The sequence below is a fragment of the Aegilops tauschii genome, chromosome 5, assembly GCF_002575655.3.
Source record: "Aegilops tauschii subsp. strangulata cultivar AL8/78 chromosome 5, Aet v6.0, whole genome shotgun sequence".
Taxonomy (NCBI): domain Eukaryota; kingdom Viridiplantae; phylum Streptophyta; class Magnoliopsida; order Poales; family Poaceae; genus Aegilops; species Aegilops tauschii.
The window spans coordinates 123,394,425-123,407,670 of record NC_053039.3 but is presented as its reverse complement, the minus strand read 5'-3'; the positions used below and the strand labels follow the sequence as shown (position 1 = coordinate 123,407,670).

Sequence of the window (13,246 nt, the reverse complement as noted above, 5' to 3'; positions counted from 1 at the left end):
AACATCACAAACAATTCAGATAGCTTAACCCGTGTGAGATGAGTTTGAACGTCAAAAATTTTGGTTCGAATTTCCATGGTTACAGTGGTCATCCACGTCATTGCATAATTTGGGTACACAAAGGAGACTACAGCGCACCCACACTTCTTAATCGAGCAAGTTCAACAATTAAACAGAGCTAGCTGACCTAAACATTACTCTAACAAATTAAAGACCGGCGCTCTTAAATAAACAAAACAAAGAGTACTACTACGGCTGGTGCTCGTCAATCTCCGCCGCCGCCTCCATGTCCAGCTCGCGCCCGACGGTCTCCTGGGGAAGGGGCTCCATGGCATCCATCGCACCATACTCGGCAAGCATCTCACCATCCGCGTCCGCCATCTCTTTGGAAAAGGCCGCCACGAGCTGGGAGTGGGCGGACGCGATCTGGGCATGGACGGGCTCCGTCGTTGCAAGGTATGCGGCGGAGGAACGGACGGCTGCTCGAACGCTCTCGGTGATTGCCAGCTCTTCGGCCGTGGGTCGCCGACCGTTGTCGGAGAAGCTTCGTTCGATTTGTGCGTTGACCGCCAGGAGCTGGGCGTGGGCGGCCTCGACATCGTCGTGGGCGGCCTCCATCAGGGCTAAGGCCGCCGCTGCGGAACGGACAGCTGTTGTGCCGCTCTCGACAGTTGTTATCCCCAAGCCAGATGTTGCTGCCGCCACCTGAGAAGCAACAGCGGCCGTTTGGGCTGCCATGGCCGCCCGGTCGTAGATTGCGGCCGCGCTCATGCACCTTGTTAGCACGCGCATGGCGGTTGCGGCCGCGCTCTCACCGGAGTGGGCCACCGAAGTTGCCCTCATGACGCGGGTCCACGTGCCCATCTTTCACCGGCGACGATTGAACGATGAAATGATATTTGGGGAGCGAGCTAGTGTGCTTGAGACGCCGGCTGTGGACTGTAGCCGAGCACCTTCTCGCGTAAGCCATAGGTGTACTATACACCAACGGTGCTCCAAGATATTTTGTGCTGCATCTCACACGGTTGGTGATAATAAACTGTGTGCGATCTACTTAATTTTTCATCTTGATTTGAATTACATAATGGGGTCACAGCGGCAATGGACGGTGTTTGAATTGCTAGACCTTTTATCTGGAGTGAACATGCAACTATATGTGTGTCGTAAAAGAATTGGAATTATTCAGGGTTCATTTGAACATTTTATACATTAAATTGATTTTCTAGCCATTTCAGGTGCAGAATTCAAAATTAAACTACATGCACATGCTTCGGTGCACCAACATGGGTTGTAAAATCATATATGTGTCCATGGATTTATGCTTATCTCGCATGCAAGAAATGGGGATGAAATTCGAACACCACGACACCGTGGCTCTCCGGCAAACGTCGACGTACTTGCTTTTGTAATTCTAGTAAATCCAAAATTTGTCCAAAATTCATGAAACTTGGCATGCTATCATGGAGCGGCATCAACATGCCGTGATAAAAATTTTGTCCCATTTGGGGCAGGTTTGGGTATAAGCTTCTCATAAACCAGAGCTTCTCACAACAAGTGTGATGGTTTTGGTAGGGAACGTTTCACCTTTCTGGACGAAATTATATCTGTTGCCTCTTCTCGATTTCAAATTTTTTCCTAGTGTCAACATCGAACAACAGGAGTGTTGTGTCAATTTTTAGGATTTTTCAGGGTTCGCTTGGACATTTCTATACATTAACTGAGTTTTCTATGCATTCATGTGCATAATTCAAATTTAAACTACAGGCACATGCTCTAATGCATATAAATTAGTTGAAAATTTAAATATGTATCCTTGGTTGCCTGCTTAGGTCCCATGCAAGAAATGGGAATGAATGTACCCTGCCACCGTCACTCGGCCGCAAACATTGAGATGCCTGGATTTTAAATTCTAGTAAATCCAAAACTCGTTTGAAATTCATGAAACTTGGCATGCTATCATGGAGCGGCATCAACATGCTGTGGTAAATATTGTCCCATTTGGGGCAGGTTTGGGTATATGCTTCTCACAAACCAGAGCTTCTCACAACAAGCATGATGGTTTCGGTAGGGAACGTCCCACCTTTGGGGGTGAAACGATATCCATTTCCTCTTATTGCTTCCAAAAAATTTCTCGTGTCAACATAGAACAACAGGAGTGTTGTGTCAATTTTTGTGAATTTTTGGGGTCCGTTTGGACATTTTTATGCATTAACTGAGTTTTCAATGCATTTATGTGCATAATTCAAATTTGAACTACATGCACATGCTCCAGTGCATATAAATTGGTTGAGAAATCAAATCTGTGTCCTTGGGTGCATGCTTAGGTCCCATGCAAGAAATGGGAATGAATTTCAAACACCAGGGCACCGTTGATTACCGGCAAAACGTTGAGATGCCTGGTTTTAAATTCTAGTAAATCCAAAGCTCGTCTGAAATTCATGAAACTTGGCATGCTATCGTGGAGCGGCATCAACATGCCGTGCTAATTTTTTTTGTCCCATTTGGGGCAGGTTTGGGTATATGTGTCTCACAAACCAGAGCTTCTCACAACAAGCATGATGGTTTTGGTAAGGAACGTCCCACCTTTGGGGACGAAACGATATCCATTGCCTCTTATTGCTTTCAAATTTTTTCTCGTGTCAACATAGAACAACATGAGTGTTGTGTCAATTTTTGTGATTTTTCGGGGTTCGTTTGGACATTTTATGCATTAACTGAGTTTTCCATGCATTTATGTGCATAATTCAAATTTGAACTACATGCACATGCTCCAGTGCATATAAATTGGTTGGAAAATCAAATCAGTGTCCTTGGGTGCATGCTTAGGTCCCATGCAAGAAATGGGAATGAATTTCAAACACCAGGGCACCGTCGATTGCCGACAAAACATTGAGATACTTTATTTTTAAATTCTAGTAAATCCAAAACTCGTCTGAAATTCATGAAACTTGGCATGCTATCATGGAATGGCACCCGACATGCTGTGGTATTTTTCGTGTCCATTTTGAGAGAAGGCGCACTTGAATAATGATAGCCAACAAAGGCATTTTGAAAAAATAGCTACCACTTTAATATCTCAAACGTTTGTATAATTCAAACCGTGTGCGTTCTGTTAACCATTCACGTGACGCCACATGTCTTGGTTTTAATGGCTGTAGGAGGTGCCGTGCGGACAACTGCTTGACCTTGACTGAACACGAGGCGTGCGAGTGCAGTCCGGTGTGCAGGCTGACCGAGAGGCGTGCAAGCTGTCCTCCAATGCACAAGCTCACCGGGAAGCGTGCGAGCTGTACGCTATGCAGGCTCACTGGGAAGCGAGTCCTTTGACTTCCATGGCCGCCCGCCTTCCTCTCCGTGCGCGTCCCCCCCTCAGCGGCATGGGACGCCGCCGTCGAATGCTACCTCTCAGCGTCGCCAGCTGCCGTCCCCCCACCCATCGTCCCCGGGACGACATGATGCAAAGTGATAGCAGGATTTGTGCATCACTTCAACGCAAACGGTTCTTTTGGATGACCCGTGTGCAACCACTTACAAACAATTTGGTGCGATTTGCATATGTCATATTGGGTATGTTACCAGTTGTCAAACTGGAAAGATTGACATTTGTTGATCTAGTAACATTGCCATTTGTCAACCTTGTAACACTGTGATTTTTCAAGATATGAAGCTAAAAATCACTAGCAGTATCTAATTTTTGCAACTAAAATTCAGTAATTAAGCATAGATTTCATTCATAGATTAAGCAGTCATTCTTAATTTTGTACAAACAGTTCAACTCGACAGCTGAACCGACCAAACTTTTCCCCAATTGTTGCCAACCACGTACTGAAATAGCTAGTTCAACTATATATACTAGCTAATTTTTAGTACGTTGTACAGTTCCACCACATCTATAGTCAGATGAACTGAACAAAATAGCCCCTAAATACTACTACTACTTCGGAGGGGCTTTGTACTACTTCCGTCTGCCTCTCCTCTGCCGAGCGCGCTCAGTAAGAGGCGAAGGAGGAGGAGCCTACCGACGAGCTGGGCAACCGCAATACGGTGCCTGCCGCTGTTGCAGCTTCAGCGACGCTCACCTCGCACGCCCTCTGCCGCTCCAGACGACCCCTCTCGAAGTGGTGGTTCTCCTCGTAGATCTCCTGATTCCTCGCCTCTAAGGCGGCGTGTGCCGCAGCCACAGCGGCGATAAGGCTCTTTGCATGCTCGACGAGGCGCTCCTCCTCCTCCCGCAGGAACTCGGTGTAGCGCACAAGGTCGCTGATGCACATGCGGGCATCCACCTCCGCCTCCCGCCTTCGGGCGGCGGTGGTGGAGCGGGTGATGACCCCGACGGTCGATGGTGGGCTGGCGGCCATGGCGGCCGACGACAGGGTGGTGGCCACGAACACTACCTCCCGCATTCGGGCCACGGTGGCGGAGCGGGTGATGGCCACGGTGGCCGGCAGTGGGGTGGCGGCCACGATGGCCACCTCCCACCTTCGGGCCACGGCGGCGGAGCGAGTGATGGCCCTGACTTTCGACGGTGGTGTGGCAGCAACGGCGGCCGGCAACAGCTGCCGACGGGCACCAGCGGCGGAGCATGTGGTGGGTGTTCCGCGGACACCCAACAGGGGCGCCATGCGCACTACACTACGCCGGGGACTGCGCCGTCGCCGAGGTGTAGCCTCCCAGCTGGAGCCATCCTCTGATGACGGCGGAGTGGCTGAGCGATGACGACGGACCGGTGCCATTGGCAATTGTGGGAGAAGCAGACGAGATAAGCTACAGGGAGGGAGGGGAAAATGCGACGCAGGACTCACTGGCCGTGAGGGTTTTTATAGCAGTCCAGTAAGCATTGGGATTTTGGGGGATTTCACCGAGTCGGGCAGGAAGCTTGCGCAGGAACTTGCGAGGTTGCGCGGGAACGGGCTCACCAACGATTCGTTAGCACCACCGTTTGGCCAAAAGAACGCCCCCGCACACTGCGCAAGCTTGCGTTGGTAAGCCGTCTGCGGCAGCGGGGTGACAAGACGTGCGAGAGGAGGACGAAAGGCCATGTACACATACGGTTAATAAAAAAATGCTTGCGATTTAATTACCTACTATACCCCGTCCTGGTTTATAAGTATGATTTAACTAATAAAATACGAATGCATGTCGCCAAAGATTATATAGTTGGATTCGTATTTGAACATAGTTTCCAATTATATAATTTTTATAACATGCATTAACATTTTGTTGGTTAAATTTGAGGGCAAAGTATGGCACAAAATATAAAGAGGACTATAGACTAGACGGAAGTAGTAGCACACGGCCGTTCTCTACACAGCGACGCAACTGTCAGTCGGCTTGTAGGCGACCATTTCCTGCGTGTTCAAATGCTCTATGTGTGTGGTTGCTTGCGGTTCAGGCGGCCGCGGCACGCTCTGCTCTCGCGTCCCTCTGGGTGCTCTGCCCTCGTCCCTCCACGCGCGCTGCCAGTGTTTGGGGCCGGCGCACGATCACACACGTTCGTGTGCATGCGGTTGCGCCTTGCGCGGCGCGACGATGCAGTTACCCGCTGTAAAAATTGCCATGCGGACGCGTCAAGAATCCACGCTACCCGACCCCCTTTTATTCCTGCGGCCATTTACCTTCATCTCTCATCTCACGCGACACAATAAGCACACCCATGAGGACACATACAGAGAGGACATCCAGCGGTTCCACTGGCGCTCCCCGTGGCTCCAATGGCGCTCCCAGTGGCCGACAACGACAACGGCGGGTAGTTCACCACGCAACATGTCATGGACACCCACGTGAGGGGGAAGGCTCTCTCGGTGGTGTACACGAATGATCCGGTCTCGGTGGAGAGCTCCATCCAAACTATGGAGCAGTTCCTTGCCGAGGACAAGTACGAAGTGGTCGGCTTCGACCTCGAGTACACCATGGGTCATGTTGGGCACGATCAGAAGGTTGTCGTCACCCAGTTGTGTGTGCGACATGACGTCCTCGTCTACCACTACCACCTGGCTACAACGCCTTGCGAGCGTTTCTCCAGGTTTATCAACAACTCCGACTACAGTTTCGCTGCGGTGGACACCACCAACGATCTAAAAGCGCTCAAGGTTTTGGGCTTGAAATGCCTGAATCTTGTCAACATCCAGCGCGACTACAAGGTTTGGGGCAGCGACAAAAACAAATTGAACTCCCTGGTTGACCTCGCCTCGGCCATCGTCGACCCCTACTACATGAAGATGAAGAATGAGAGCAATAAGGACAGGAACGCCTGGCACAGTGTGTGGCATGAGAGACTGGATGAACAACATGTCAAGTACGCGGCCATGGACGCGTACACAAGCTACGAGATGTACAGGCAGATCGTTGACATGAGGAACTGTCTTCTTCCTGACCCAGACGAGGGATCGAGCCACATAGCAATGGCGGGAGCGTCACAAGAAGTAGATGACTAGACGATCATTTCTCCTACTTTAGAATGCATGCAATTGTTTATTGAGGTGTGTGTGAATGATCTGTATTAGTCACTTATGTAATTGGATGTTTATTTTCTACAAGTGCTTGCCACAGAACTAGTTAAGGGTTTCAATGGTGCAAAAGTTCTGAAAAATTCTGAAAAAAATACTGAACCAACACACCTATAATATAACATAATCCAACAGAGGGATTAAAAAAATACGACCGTATGTGTCCTGGACAAAAACAACAAATAGTTCAGTATATATTTATGTCGCAGTGAGCTGAAATGCTTATTACTTTTGCCGAGGACACATAGATGCATATTTTGACAATCCCTTCATTGGATCATCTTATTACATTAGAGAGATACTCCCATATTTATTTCATATTTTTTTATAACTTTTAAACCGTTAAAAGTTTAGCAACCCTTAACTAGTTCTGTGGCAAGCTATGATAGACACAGTTTTACCTACATATATATATACACACACACATACATACATACATACATAAACACTATTCTGATCACAACCTGAACTGCCTGAGTAACGCGCCTGAACTTCCCTCTGTACGAACCCGACCTTCGGGCTATCTTCACAACCGTGGCTTCCCCCATGAGTTTTTTTGGTTAGTCGTGTTCTATATAATGTTAGTGTAATCTAGAAACATTTTTTAGCAACTAAATATTGGTTTTAAATAGGAATCTCGCTCTTTGGCAGATTTTGTTCTCGCTCGTGATGAACTTGCGTTTTTTGCAATTTTACTCACCGAGTTGTTCGACCTGAACTTCTTCTAGTGCTAGGTTGAACTTCAGCCAACATTGCCCAAATGAGGCTTGCGATATACCGTTGGAAAGCTATGGACACCAGTATCATGACCCAAGTTAATTTTTTTGCAAAATGTAAGCAGTTTAAGAGCAGTTTTGAAAATTGTTTTTTCTTCATACAAAAAACGTGAATCGTATCTTCGATCGCATTTCTAAACTGTTTATCGGAATGAGGCAAATGATATGGCGTTGGAAAGCTGCTATAAAACCGCTCTTTCCACATGTTGAAAGTTTTCTCAAATTCCTTATGGTTAAAGAGTAATTTGGAAAATCATAAAATTTCGCAAACCGAACAGCCGAGTTCGTATTTTTGATGTCATTTCTAAACGGCCAATCCAATTAAGGCAAATGATATGGCGTTGGAAAGCTTATGAAAATGCGCTACTTTCTCTTGTTGAAAGTTTTTTCTAATTTTGAACGGTTTAAAAGTAATTTAGAAAACGGTATAAGTTCCACCGAGTTCATATTTTCGAGCTAATTTTTTAACCTTACGTCCGAATGCAGCAAATGATATGGCGTTGGAAAGCTTGAGGAAATGCGAAACTTTTGGTATATATCATTTCTCCCAATTCATTACGGTTTTATGTCATTTTTTAAAATGGCTAAAAACGTATTTTCGCTGTAATTTTTAGAACTTTTATCGGAATGGGGCAAATAATATACCGTTAAAAAGCTACGAAAAATGTGAAACTTTTTCATGCTGATGATTTTCTCTAATTCCTAGCCATTTTCATGTAATTTCGAAAACGACAGGATCATTCATTCTGCCTTTATCGCGAAACAGATTCTTCAAAAATGCACCGCGTGAAAAACTTGAACTTCTCGGCATGTGTACTTGAACTTCACTCTGTTTTTTCATGTGCTTTTCTTGCTCGTAGCTCTTCATCCACTGCTCGTAGCTCTCCATCCACTCACTGGAATTGAGCAAGTGATATACCGATGGAAAGCTGTTGTAAACACGCAACTTTCCCGTGTTGATCATTTTTTCATACTCGCGACGATTTTAAATGTTTTTCATCTGAAATTCATTTAGTGTAGTTGGTGAACTTCCTGCTGTTTTCACGTTGAACTTCTGTGACATATTTTCGTTTGTAATTTTGTCATCCATTTTGTCAGTGTTACACAAATGATATTCTTTTTGTACAAACCTGTCTCACAATATTTTTTAACTTTCTCCGTGCGAGGACTTGAACTTACACAAATGATATTCCTGCCGTTTTGAAATAAATTAGAAAATGACGAGATCATGATTTCTGCCTTCATCGCGAATGGAAATGCACTGCGTGAAGTAGTTGAACTTCTCGGGCATGTCTGTTTGAACTTCACTCTGTTTTTGACGTGTTGTTTTTTGCAATGCGTGAAGTAGTTGAACTTCTGGGGCAAGTCTGTTTGAACTTCACTCTCTTTCACTTTATTGTATTTTTCTTATATGAAATACACACCATGTAGTACGTGAACTTCCGGTTGTTATCACTTTTCAACTTCTCTCTGGTTTGAGAGAATTATTTTAAAACACAAAAAATAACATATTTTGTATGTATTTTGGACATCTAAATACACGGTGAACCTCTCTCACAAGAATTTTTAAACTTTTCCTCGCCGAGCACTTGAACTTCTGCCAACCATTTTTTCTGTTTATGAGTTATTTTTAAAAGTGCAAAAAATGGCATTGTGTTTTTTATTTTTTGAACATGTAAATCCTAGGTTCAAATAAACTCCGAACTTCTCTGTTATTTCAATTTGAACTTCACTTTTCATATTTTGATTAAAGAATTGTATTCTATTTTTATACGAAAAAATCAAACATGGAAATACGAGGTGAACCTCTCTCGCAAGAATTTTTGAACTTCCCTGGACAGAGCACTTGAACTTCTTTCAACAAACCTTTTATGCTTTTATTTTTCTATATTTTTTATTCTCACCTGAAATGCATTCCTTGCAGTACTTGAACTTCTCGTCATTTTCACTATGAACTTCTGTCGCATTTTTGTGTGTACGTCGAATTGCACGGAATTGAAGTTCGGACGTCATTTTCTTGCCATTTTAAAACATGTAATTGGAGGTCGGACGTCCCGCAATATAAATTCTGAACCGTGCACGAAGGTGCACGTGAACTTCTTGCAACAAATCTGATGATTTTATAGACATTGAACTGATCTATCTTTTTTATTTGAACTTCATTGTGTATTTTTAGAAATGTGGACATTGGAGGTTTTTCAGAAACATCGAACTTCTTCCTTATTGGAAATTGAACTTATTGATTTTATTCTTTAGTAACTAGAAAAATCCAATTTTTCAAATATAATATCAAACTGCTACGCTTCTTTCCAAATTAACTTCCTGGTTTTATTCTCTAGTAACGTGAAAACCTGAGTTTTTTTATATACATCGAACCACTCCATTTTTCAAATTGAACTTCTTGGTTTTAATCTTTTGAGGAAAATCTGAGTTTTTATAAACATCAAACAACTTCAAACTTTTAATTTAGGGCTTCTTGGTGTTATTCATTAGTAACAGGAAAAGTCCTAGTTATGTAATAAATATTGAACTACTCGATTATTTAAAGTTGAACCTCTATGTCTTTTAATTGGGAATACACATTTTTACAAGAAAAAAAATAGTACGTGGCCACTGAGAAGAAACGTTGAATTGCTTCGTTATTTTAATTTGAACTTCTTGGTTTAATTTGTTATTAATGGGGAAAATCCTTTTTCTTTATAAACATAGAACCACACCTTTTTTTTAATTTGAACTTCTAGTGCTTTTAGAACGGGAAAAAATATTATTTTGAAATGTTCCTCTTTTTAATTTGAACTTCTATGTTTTTTTCAAAAAGGGGAAAATCTGTTTTTATAGAGATGTTTGAAGTACCTTTTTTATTTGAACTTCTTGCTCATTCTTTTGAACTTCCAGAATTTTAAATTATCAGCATCCTCATAAGTTTTTGTAAACCTCTTTTTTTTTAGTGCAATGTAATATTGCACTTTAATATTCTATTTAAAAAGATTAGTTTTTTCTTTTATTTTAATTTGAACTTCTTCATTTTATTCTTTAGTAACGAGAAAAAATCTGAGGTTTTTATAAAGTTTGAACTTCTCTGCTTTTTTAATTTGAACTTCTTTGTTTTATTATTAGAAAAATATGGTTTTTAAATAAGCATCAAACCATCTTTTTTGAATTAAACTTCATACTTATATTTTTCGTAGAAAACCGAGGTGTCGAGGAGATCACCACACATGACTAGATAGTGGAGTGCAAGTGAAGCAACCTTTCTCTTTAGAACTCAACAACGAGAACTTCGAAAAGCAAAACAAATTGAACTTCAGAAAGGGAAACAAACTGAACATCATAGGGCTCTACAACCTTTCTCATCGTGTTTTTCTCTTTTTTCAAAATAAAGATATTACTGTACATCAAAGTGTTTACTTCTATAGTTGGAAATAGAAAATTTATGTTCAGAGGGAAGAAAATATAACTTAGTGTTTTGTTCTAGAGAAAACAATTTTTTTTAGTCATAAACACAAGCAGCTTTAGAGAGCATACTTTTTTGTTCTTACTGGATAGGAATTTCGAACTTCTGCAATTGGCGTGTTTGAACTTACAGATATTCTTTCTTTTTTGCATAGAATCAAACATGTGATTACGCAATATTACAAATAAGAAACATCAAGCCATGGGTTCTTGTTCGCATCTAGGAAAAAAATACTTGCAATCAAGCATGTACATGAATTTGTTCCGATGAAATCGCCTCAATCAGAAAGAGAGAGACAGGAGAGTGAGAGAGAGTAGTGCAGCCGTGAGGAGTAACACAGGAGTTCCGCCAGCGGGCCCAGGAGGCGGAGGTGCAGCAGGGGACCTCCTCCGATGAAATCCGATAGTATGTGATGAATCGCGCCGTTGCGAGCAGGGAGTTGGGGCAGAGGCGTGGAGCGCCGGGGCCAGGCCGGAGAATGTGGCGGCGTTACCTGGAGACAGAATACAGGTTTGAGAACACATGAATGCACAGGGCAAAAAATTCAGAAAAATGATCAAGAATAAAAAGAACACAATCATCCATTATGCAAAACAAGACATGGCATCAAGATTTTAGAAGAAAAGTAGAAGCAATTCATCCCGTGATAGTGCTGGACTTGGGCAACAAACACCAACAGAAAGAGAGATGGAGCAGCATCAACAATATACACATGAGAGAGATTTAGAACAGCGACAGTAGCTTAGATGAATATCAAACCGCCACGCCCTGCTTCTCCTGTCGACGCCCTGCCCCATCTGCAGTGATCTGCATCTTCTTCCTCCTCCTAACCACCACCACCACCAGCGGTGGTCACTACACCACCACCAGCGGATGTCACCGGCGAGGCACATACAAAGAAGAAGAGCGAGAGGATCTCGCAGCCACTGCAGGAGGTGGAAGAGGAGCGGGACGCGGTGACCGAGAGATGCATCGAACACTATGGGCTCCGCACAGGCGGCGCGACCATCACCTGTACCGGTGGATCCGGGAGAGGGTCGCGGAGGTGCGCGTTGTGGATTTGGCAGCAGGGCAAAGGGAGGGACGGGCGCGCGTCGCCATGGCGCAGCACGCGAATGGGGGCGGCGGCTCCGGTGGCCAGCAGCGGGTGGGGCGTTGGGGCGAGCGGGCCGGCGGTATTAGGTGCGTCGGGGACGGGGGCGGCGGTGGGAGGCGCCTCGGGCCGAGGAGTGGGATGGGCGGCGACGGGTGGCGCGCTTGGGCCGAGGGGACGGCGGCAGGAGGTGCTCTGGAGCCAGGGCGGCGGCGGGAGGAGGTGCGCCGGAGCCAGGTCGGCGGCGGCGGCGGGAGGATGGGGCAGAGCCCAGACGTGGTGCGAGAGCGAGAGGTGGTGGTGGTTGGGAAGTTCGTGGGGTGGGGAGTGGGCCGGTTGAAGGGGCTGGATGGGACCGGTCAGGTTTCTTTGTTTTGCGTTTTCGGCAGTTCGGGAACATCCCGTCTGGCCCGCGCGTCGTGATTCAAATAACTATTCTGATCCCAGAAGTAGAATAGTGCTACTTTATATATATAGACACATGTTATTCTACTGTAGACAAAGCAAATCACACGGCTTATTAGCAGCAATCGTCTATGTTATTATTGGTCTTCGCACACATTTCTGATTACGGACCTGTTTGCCGTGTATCATACACATCTTGTTCAGTTGAACCATTTTCATTGTGTTGCCTAATCACACACAGTTCATCCTAGTGAACCGTATGCTATATATCGCACACGCCTTCATCTGGCTGCCCGTTTCTTTTGTTCCTCCTCATCTCAAATAGTTAATTGAACTGAACTGTATGCCCTGCATTGCACACGCAACTAAAATCTAAACCGTGTTAGATGCATCCGTCATCGCAAACGTTTTGCACCTTTTTTGACGGGTTTTTTACACCACCGTTTGGGATTATGGCATCGCACACAGTTTCGTCGAAGGGTCTCTGATCGTAGTGTCGCGTTTGGACCATCCTGCAGTAGTGAATAGTAAAAGTTGAAATTTTTCCAATAGAATTGATACTATGAACTTGAGGTTGTTTCTTTGGAAAGTGTACCGTATGCTCATTACCATTAACATGAAAAGTGACATTGCCTTTGTTGCAATCAACAACAGCCCCTGCAGTATTCAAAAAGGGTCTACCAAGGATGATCAACATACTGTCGTCCTCGGGAATATCAAGAATAACAAAGTCCTTTAAGATAGTAACGTTTGCAACCACAACAGGCACATTGATAACCCACAAGTGTAGGGGATCGCAACAGTTTTCGAGGGTAGAGTATTCAACCCAAATTTATTGATTCGACACAAGGGGAGCCAAGGAATATTCTCAAGTATTAGCAAATGAGTTGTCAATTCAACCACACCTGAAAAACTTAATATCTGCAGCAAAATATTTAGTAGCAAAGGTGTATGGAAGTAGCGGTAATGGTGGCAAAATTAACAGTAGTAGTTTTGTAGCAATCATAACAGT

The 13,246-nt window shown here is 44.4% G+C and overlaps 1 long non-coding RNA gene across 1 annotated transcript; it reads right to left on the bottom strand.

Moving 5' to 3' along the window:
• Positions 1 to 10,853: 10,853 nt before the first annotated feature.
• Positions 10,854 to 12,169, bottom strand: LOC141023319 (uncharacterized). Its single transcript, XR_012184301.1, has 2 exons — positions 11,496 to 12,169; positions 10,854 to 11,229 (listed from the first exon to the last, which is right to left on the bottom strand). It is a non-coding gene; the product is annotated as an uncharacterized lncRNA (long non-coding RNA).
• Positions 12,170 to 13,246: the final 1,077 nt, after the last annotated feature.